This window comes from Triticum urartu, chromosome 3, assembly GCF_003073215.2.
Source record: "Triticum urartu cultivar G1812 chromosome 3, Tu2.1, whole genome shotgun sequence".
Classification (NCBI taxonomy): Eukaryota; Viridiplantae; Streptophyta; class Magnoliopsida; order Poales; family Poaceae; genus Triticum; species Triticum urartu.
In genome coordinates, this window is record NC_053024.1 from 75,126,163 (window position 1) to 75,135,095 (window position 8,933).

Genomic DNA, 8,933 nt, shown 5'->3' on the forward strand with positions numbered 1-8,933 from the left:
CCTTCGGCTTGATATTGAAGGTCTTCAGCCACAGGCCGAAGTGGGGCCGGATGCGGAGGAAAGCCTCGCACACGTCGATGAACGCCGAGATGTTGAGGATGAAATTCGGGGCCAGATCATGAAAGTCCAGCGCGTAGTAGAACATGAGGCCGCGAATGAATGGATGGAGGGGAAACCCCAATCCGCAGATGAAATGGGGGAGGAAAACCACCCTTTCGTGAGGTTCCGGGGTAGGGACGATCTGCCCCGCGGCTGGCAGCCGGTGCATGATATCCGCGGCTAAGTATCCGGCTCCACGTAACTTTCTGATGTGCCCCTCTGTGACGGAGGAGGCCATCCACTTGCCTCCCGCTACGGACATGTTTGGAGAGAGTTGAGGAGGAGGATGCAGACTTGGGCGTTGGAGCTCGAGTGCGCGAGAATGGATGAGCAAGGAGGAAGAAGGCGTGGGTAGAAAAAGGTGAGATCTTATCCCTTTATAAGGGCGGGCTAAAATATGCGCCCCCACTTGCCTGGTAAAACTCGCTTATCCCCCAAGCGCCATAATTGATGGCACGGTTGGGTTACCCACGTCCGTATTGATGAGAATCATGTAATAAGGGGAACACGATATCTGCTTTGACAACACGTGTCAAGAAACCGCCTCGTATTATGTGCGGGGGCTGGTTAAAGAAAAACGGTTCAAATAATTACCGGGCCGTGGCGTGATGTCATGCTACCGAAACGTGTCAGCAGATTAGATTTGTGGTAATATTATTCTCTCTATGGTGGTATGTGGAACTTATTTTGCAGGCTCGGACACTATCCTTGTATTCAAATTCTTCTGTGGTGTATTCGGAGGAGGAACCCGCCTTGCAATGCCGAAGACAACACTGCGCGTCGGACTCATCGTCATTGAAGCCTAGTTCAGTGGCTACTGAGGGAGTCCTGGATTAGGGGGTCTCCGGACAGCCAGACTATATCCTTTGGCAGGACTGTTGGACTATGAAGTTATGAGATTAAAGACTTCGACCCGTGTCCAGATGGGACTCTACTTGGCGTGGAAGGCAAGCTAGGCAATACAGATATGTATATCTCCTCCTTTGTAACCGACCTTGTGTAACCCTAGCCCCCTCCGGTGTCTAATATAAACCGGAGGGTTTTAGTCCGTAGGACAACACACAATCATACCATAGGCTAGCTTCTAGGGTTTAGCCTCTCCGATCTGGTGGTAGATCAACTCTTGTAATACCCATACTATCAAGTATAATCAAGCAGGACGTAGGGTTTTACCTCCATCAAGAGGGACCAAACCTGGGTAAAACATCGTGTCCCCTGCCTCCTGTTACCATCCGCCTTAGACGCACAGTCCGGGACCCCCTAACCGAGATCCACCGGTTTTGACACCGACAGCGACGCCGGTCTTGGAAGTATTTTTTTGTTGTTTTGCGTATTTTGGGTCAAAGTTTGACCACGTACTGTATTTGACAAGCAAAATGTGAATGCATGTCACCAAAAATTGTATCGTTTGGTTCGTATCTGAATGTACTTTCAAATTATATTATTTTTGCAACGTATAACATATATTTTATGTGCGAAAATCATGGTCAATTATGACCCAGAATAAAAGGGAGACTAGTTAGTGTCGGGTCGCTTTCTTAATTGAAGGGTAAATTGATTTTGGTTTTGATCCAGTCACAGCGCGCCGGCCCTCTCGTCCAATCCTAAATCACTGCCGCACGCTCCTCTCCCTCTTCTCCATTGCAAAACCACCTCCTCTCCTCTCCATCATCTCCATTCCAAAACCACCGTCTCGCCTCTCCCTCTTCTGATCTTCTCCATTGCAAAACCACCTCCTCTCCTCTCCATCATCTCCATTCCAAAACCACCATCTCGCCTCTCCCTCTTCTCTATTGCAAGACCATCGTCTCTCCTCCGTTTTCTAGACTCTTTGCTCCATGGCGCGAGCGCAATCCATGGATACAAAATTAGTATACTGTATACTATTTAAAAGTCGAGGGCGGGGCTTTTCCTACGCGGTAGGCGGCGGGGCAGTTCCGTCTAGTCGGTTCGACAGAGTCGCGAGAAGACGAGGGAGTAGGCTCCTGCAAACGTAGGGCTGTGTGATTTGACAGCGAGTTACTACTGGACAGGTGGGGCCCCGTGATTTGACTTGCCATTATCATTTTAACTGCGGCGCTACGACGGCGTGAGTCTCCTGATTCCTGACCACCTCCATACAGGTGCCTCTCCCAATGCTCCACCATGTAGTAGAGGCTGGCTCTTGCATGAGAGCCCACTTCTCCACTTTTTCCTTGCCTCTCTTTCCTCCACATATGCAAAAATGCCATGTAAAGCGCACTATTGTACTTACTTTTACTTGCTCCTACAGGTGCTTAAGCTTGCCACATAGGCATAAAGTCTGATGTGGCAAGTTAATCAATAAGAGAGAGACTAGTTTTATGACCCAAGGAATAAATGGTGCTAAGCGCGTGTACCTAGGTGAAAATACAATTTTGAGTCTATAGCTAATTAAATGAAGCAAACTTAGCAACACCATTTCATTGGAAGAGGTCACTCCTTGGCAAATGCAATAAATACTAGTACTCCCTATGTCCCATAATATAAGAACGTTTTTGGCACTACACTAGTGTCACAAACATTCTTATATTATGGGACGGAGGGAGTACGAAGAAAGAGATAGGGAGGAGTAAAAAATACACTTATAGCCAACCTTATAGCCAACCTTGTTGTAGTATGAGTGACTAAGTGATGACTATGTACGACATGCCAACATCAGATAGCCTAACACACTGTGTTAAATCTCCAAGGGAACGACCACGCGAGCGACGCGACGGTCGTGGTAGGTGCGACCATGATACGAGCTGCTGGCAGCCCTTGGATCTGAGATCAAATAGTCGCATGCTAAGTTGCTGAAAATTTGCAGAATAACCCTCCAGGATAGGATATTCACCCATAGGTCTAGAATTACGCCATGCAACCGTTCGATCTCAGATCCAAGGTCTCTCGGAAGCCCGTATCATGGGAGAATGGAAAGCCACTACCCTGCCGTCTGCATGCTGGCAGTTCGCTCCTACTCGTCCCCGCACGTCCTTCAATACTACGGTGGTTCGCTCCTAGTCGTCCCGTCCATTCACATTACGGCAGTTCCACTAATCCTAACCGTCCTCCAAAATCCATGGCGTCCCAAATCTCCACGGTCGGCGGTGAGTACAAGGTTAGAACCATCACCGGTGAAGAGTTCAAAGTCATCTAGACCCGTTCTTCCGTGACGGTGAAAGGATGCCTTTCTCGCTTCAGACGCATGTTCGAAGACTCAAATGATGAGTGGGTCGCTGGGCTAGATGTTGAGTACACCACAGTCCTGCGACGAGAGAAGGATCTAAAGGACAAAGAGAGGAAGAAGCCCGCCAGGTTTGCGTGCATGACTTATGCTTGGTCTACCACATATGCCATGCCGACATTGAGTGCCAGGATTTTAAGGACTTCCTCGAGACCAACCTAGTCAAATTCGTTACTGTAGACTTTGGTAACGACAAAGAAGTCCTGCGTCGGATAGGCCTCGTTGTAGGCAACACCTTCGACCTCCAGAACAATCGCCCTAGTGTCCTCTCGTCTGCCCTCAATGCTGACCCTGGCAGGAGCCATGGTTCATCCTTCGTATTGTAAACTGGAGAAACCTCATTGCACGTTTCATCGTCATGCAAGGCAGCGGAATGTACTAGATATAGACCACATCCACTACACCACAATGGATGGCTACCTTTGCTTCAATATCTACAAGAGTTGGATGAAGAGCAACAGCCAAGTGTGTGGTTCAAGCAAAGAAGTATCGGCCAAGAGGAAGAGGGACAAGGACGAAGTCGAGGACGTGGACGAGGACTCCGAGTGTCGGAGTAATGGGCCACGGGTAGGCCAACCCGAGCCCCATGACCTTTCAAGACATCGGGGCAGGTTGCGCCCCTCAAGACCACAGGGTGAAGAGCCGCCTCCTGGGGAGTCTACGGCAAGGCGGCCGACTGCCCGCTCGCGGCCGAGTCCCAGGGACGACTTCCAGAGAAGCCGGCTTTGGGGAGTCGACCGGCAAATCCAACAAACCGTGACCTCATCGAGAGGGACGGGGCAGGGGCGTGGCAAAAAATAAAGCCCACTCCCCGTCCCTTACCAAGGGCAGGCATGGCTACAGCGCGCCGTACATGGGAAGATCTCCCCGCGGCATGGCACTGTTGCCCAGCCGGCCCTGACGTCAGCACCACTGTACCTAGTCCTGCGCCCACGACGGCTTGTCTGTACGGCCTGGAGGCTGCAGGGCCCACCAGCCAGCGAGACCTCAGGAGACGGCGGGGGCACCGCCAGTCGGACCCAACGGGAGTCGGCCCGGGGGAGTCGGCCGAGCCCTCCCCCGGGCCCACGCGCCATTAATCAAGAAGAGACTGGGAGTAGCCACAGTGATCGCCCGCCAGGCGACGGGGCTGTTGCCACGACCCCATGTCCAAGATTGCATCATTAGGAGCACGGCTACAGTAACCAGCAGCCGGCAAGACCCGCCCACGGCGGAAGCGGCCTGTCGGCTCCGTACCAGACCAGTCGGCGGGGCCCACCAGTCGGCGGGCCCCAGCAGTCGGCGGAGAAGTCGGAGGTCGGAGACACTGACGGCTGGGCCCGCGCCCAGTCACATTACCATTGTACCCCTAGGGGGTAGGCCTATATAAACCCCCTAGGGCACCCATGCAAAGGGTTGGATCCCAGTAGTTATATACCTCACCAGATAGAGGGAGAGAGCTAGCCTTGCCCTCTCCTACCACATACACAGCTCAAGGAGCAATCATGTAAACACTTGACCATAGTGATCATGCGGAGACCCCGCAGAGCAGCAGTAGGGGTATTATCTCCCCGGAGAGCCCTGAAGCTGGGTAAGATTCACCGGTGTGCATGTCTTCGCCTCATCCCGTTTCCAGGCACCGGCGACGTTCTACTCGTCCCCACCATGATAAGCCATCCGTTGGCATATGTCACACCAAACCCCCGACATTTGGCGCCCACCGTGGGGCATGGTGCACCGCCGTCCGGAGATCTGTTCTGGACGGGAACCCTTTTCCTCCCTGGCGAGCGCAGCTAGCCAGGCACGCCAGACGAAGTTTGCGTCGACGCGCTACGCGGCGTGATCGCCTGCGCAGCCAGCTCCTTGGCCGAACTTGTCAGCGAGGTCCGCCTCTCCGACGAACCTGCGTCCGACGCAGGCGTAGGCGGCCCCGAAAACCTCCTCGTGGGCCTCCTCGATCAGCTCCACGTTTCTGGCGAGCCTGCCGTAGACTTGGAGTCCGTAGGCTCCACCGACCTGATGCTGGTCGACTCCGACACTGTGTCGGTCGACGCTTTCCCCTCCAATGTGGTGGTCTACGACGAACCTCTCCCCCACGCGGAGAGCGATGGGAGCACCGTCACTGAGGTGCTGGTCATTAGTCATGATGAGTTCCCTGGGGGAAGGGTGCCCGACTCACTCGGCACGGCGCTGCAAGACCTAGCTGCGCCCATTCCAGAAGATGCTGACGCAGAGACGCTAGAAGCGCACCGCCTTCAGCTTGTTGAAGGCGCGAAGAAGCTAGCCGGCATGAGACGCTTGTCAGAAGCTTACCAGCAGGAGATGGATCACGCTGTTGGTGGCTCGCCAGCTCCGGCAGGGCCCAACCGCCTTGGCGTGGTTCAGCAGCGCGGCGTAGCCATCGCCAGCCTGTTTGGGGCTAGCTGCCCCCTGTATGCCACGCCAGCGGAGAACATCCGAGCCGCCCAGGCAGCGGCGGATGAGCTGGACAATTTCGAGGGCGGAGAGCGCCGCCTCATGATGGAGCGAGTCCAGCGGCTCCTCGACGTGGCCGCCGCGCAAAACGAGGCCGGCTGACGCACGGAGGCACCACAGCAGCCAAACGACGACCCGCACCGAGATCAAGGCACGACATCTCGGACGCCAACTGGCGGTACCCGAGGAAGGAAGGACAAGGAGCCGGCTGTCAGCCACAGTCGGACTCGGATTACCATAGAGCGCGACCAAGACGGCCGCCCAAGAGCAGTGGAACGACGGGATGACTTTCCGCCTCCCCCTCCCCGCAAGGAGAGGCGAGTCTCCCCGCCGGCTGTTGACCATCCGACTCTCGGTGACCACCTTGGCCGCCAAGAGGGAGTCGGGGAGAATGACGCCCGCCACCGGATCGACCGACTTCACCGGTCCTTGGCGCTAGAAGAAGAAGACGAGCTGGGTCCGCCTTGTTTCGGGCCCCGCATTCGGGACGAGCCCTTTCCCAGAGGGTTCACGCTCCCAAGAGACATGCCCAAGTATACCGGCTCCGGGAAGCCGGAAGACTGGCTAGTCGTCTACTCTATGGCTGTCAGCATAGCAAACGGCAATAAGCGTGTCGCCGTAAAGTACGTTCCGCTCATGCTTCAGGGCACGGCCCGGACATGGCTGAACAGCCTAAAGCCCCGCAGCATCAACAGCTGGGTCGACTTCACGGAATCGTTCGTTCGCAACTTCACCAGCACGTACAAGCGTCCTTCCAAGCCTCGCCAGCTCTCCCTATGCGTGCAAGGTCCTGATGAGTCGACTCACGACTACCTCACGCGTTGGGTGAGCTCCGGAACTCCCGCGAGGGCGTGCACGAGGTGCAGGCCATCGAGTACTTCACAGCCGGGTGCCAAGAAGGCACCCTCCTCAAGCACAAGCTCCTCTGCGACGAGCCAGAAACCCTCGACGAGTTGCTAATCATAGCGGACAAGTACGCTACGGCCGACTCCTCCATGAAGACGGAAATTCAAATCAGCACGACTGGCAAGGTAGCTCCTCAGGCTCCAAGAACTCCGGCAGCGGACGCCGGCCGGCGACAACAGCAGGACGACCACAAGAGCAAGGCCCCGCAGCCGGCTTCCAGCAGCCGGCAGGTCGCGACCATCGAAGCCCAGCAGCCAGAAGAGCAGCCTCTGCCCAAGCGACAGAAAGGCAGCAAGTCGAACTGGTTGCCGGCCTTCTCCTATGAGCAGACATTGGATGGACCTTGCAAGTTCCACAGCAGCGCGAAGCCATCAAATCACACCACCCGGAAGTGCCACTGGCTCACCAGGATCGCCAAGGGAGACAGCCTCCTGCCACCCCCGCCTGCTGGGCAGCCTCCTCCGCCTCCGCCCCAGCAACCGGCAGTCAGGCCAGTCGGCGCAGTACAAGACGAGTACCCTGAAGAGCACGGAGCCTATGTGGTGTTCACCAGTGTGGCTGACGATCGACGCAGCAGGCGGCTGCAGCGACAAGAGGTGCATGCGGTAGCCTCAGATGCCAGAGTTCATGCACTGGTCAGAGAGGCCCATCAGCTGGAGCAGGGCTGACCACCCAGAAGTGATGCCAAGTCCGGGCTCCTACGCCTTGGTCCTGGACGCCACCTTTGCCAAGGATAAACGGGCCGCACGTTTTTCACGAGTTCTGATAGATGGGGGCAGCAGCATCAACATCCTGTACAAGGACACCATGGAGAAGTTAGGAATCAAGCAGAGACAACTTCAGAACAGCCGGACTGTGTTCCACGGCATTTTTCCTGGGCTTTCCTGTTCAGCAATCGGCAAGATCCTGATTGATGTCCTCTTTGGGGACAAAGATCACTTCCGAAGAGAGTCTGTTTGGTTTGAGGTGGTGGACCTCGAGAGCCCGTACCATGCGCTACTTGGCCGGCCCGCCTTGGCCAAGTTCATGGCGGTCCCCCACTACGCCTACCTCAAGATGAAGATGCCCAATTCCAGGGGAATTCTGACTGTGGCCGGCGACTACCGGAAGTCGTCCGCTTGCGCGGCCAAGAGCAGTCGGCTGGCCGAGTCCCTGGTGATTGCGGCCGAGAAGCGACTCCTTGAGCGAGCTGTGGCGATGGCCGACAAGCAGCCGGAGATATCGCCCGACCCGAAGGAGTCGGAAGCCGAAGGTTCGTTCAAGCCGGCCAAAGAGACAAAGAAGATACCCTTGGATCCGGAGCACCCAGAGAGGTACGCCGTCATAGGTGCATACCTCGATAGCAAATAGGAAGGCGAGCTCGTCGATTTTCCTCCGTGAGAATCGGGACATCTTCGCGTGGTCTCCCAAAGACATGCCAGGTGTGCCGATGGAATTCGCCGAGCACAAGTTACACGTCCGATCTGATGCAAAGCCGGTCAGGCAGCCTCTGCGCCGCTTATCAGAAGAGAAGAGAAGAGTTGTCAGAGAAGAGATAGCTCGACTCCTAGCAGCCGGCTTCATTATGGAAGTTTTCTTCCCGGAGTGGCTGGCAAATCCGGTCCTGGTGCTAAAGAAGAACAAGCAATGGCGAATGTGTATTGACTACACGAGCCTCAACAAGGCCTGCCCCAAGGACCCGTTTGCTCTGCCGAGAATTGATCAGGTGATAGACTCCACAGCCGGATGCGAGCTGTTGAGTTTCTTGGATGTGTACTCAGGATATCACCAGATCAAGCTGAACCCGGCTGATAGATTGAAGACCGCCTTCATCACGCCGTTTGGAGCATTCTGCTACCTCACCATGATGTTCGGCCTGAGGAATGCTGGCGCCACCTTTCAGCATTGCATGCAGAAGTGCCTCCTCAAGAAGCTCGGTAGGAACGCCCACGTTTACGTGGACGACGTAGTGGTGAAGACAGAAAAGCGAGGAACATTGTTGGAAGACCTCAAGGAGACCTTTGAGAACCTACGCCGATTCCAGATCAAGCTCAACCCCGAGAAGTGTGTCTTCGGAGTACCAGCCGACCAGCTGCTAGGTTTCCTGGTCTCTGAGCGCGGCATAGAATGCAACCCTGTAAAAATCAAGGCCATCGAGAGAATGGAGGTACCTAGCCAACTGCTGGATGTGCAGAAGTTCACCGGCTGCTTGGCGTCCATCAGCCGATTCATCAGTCGGCTGGGCGAGAAA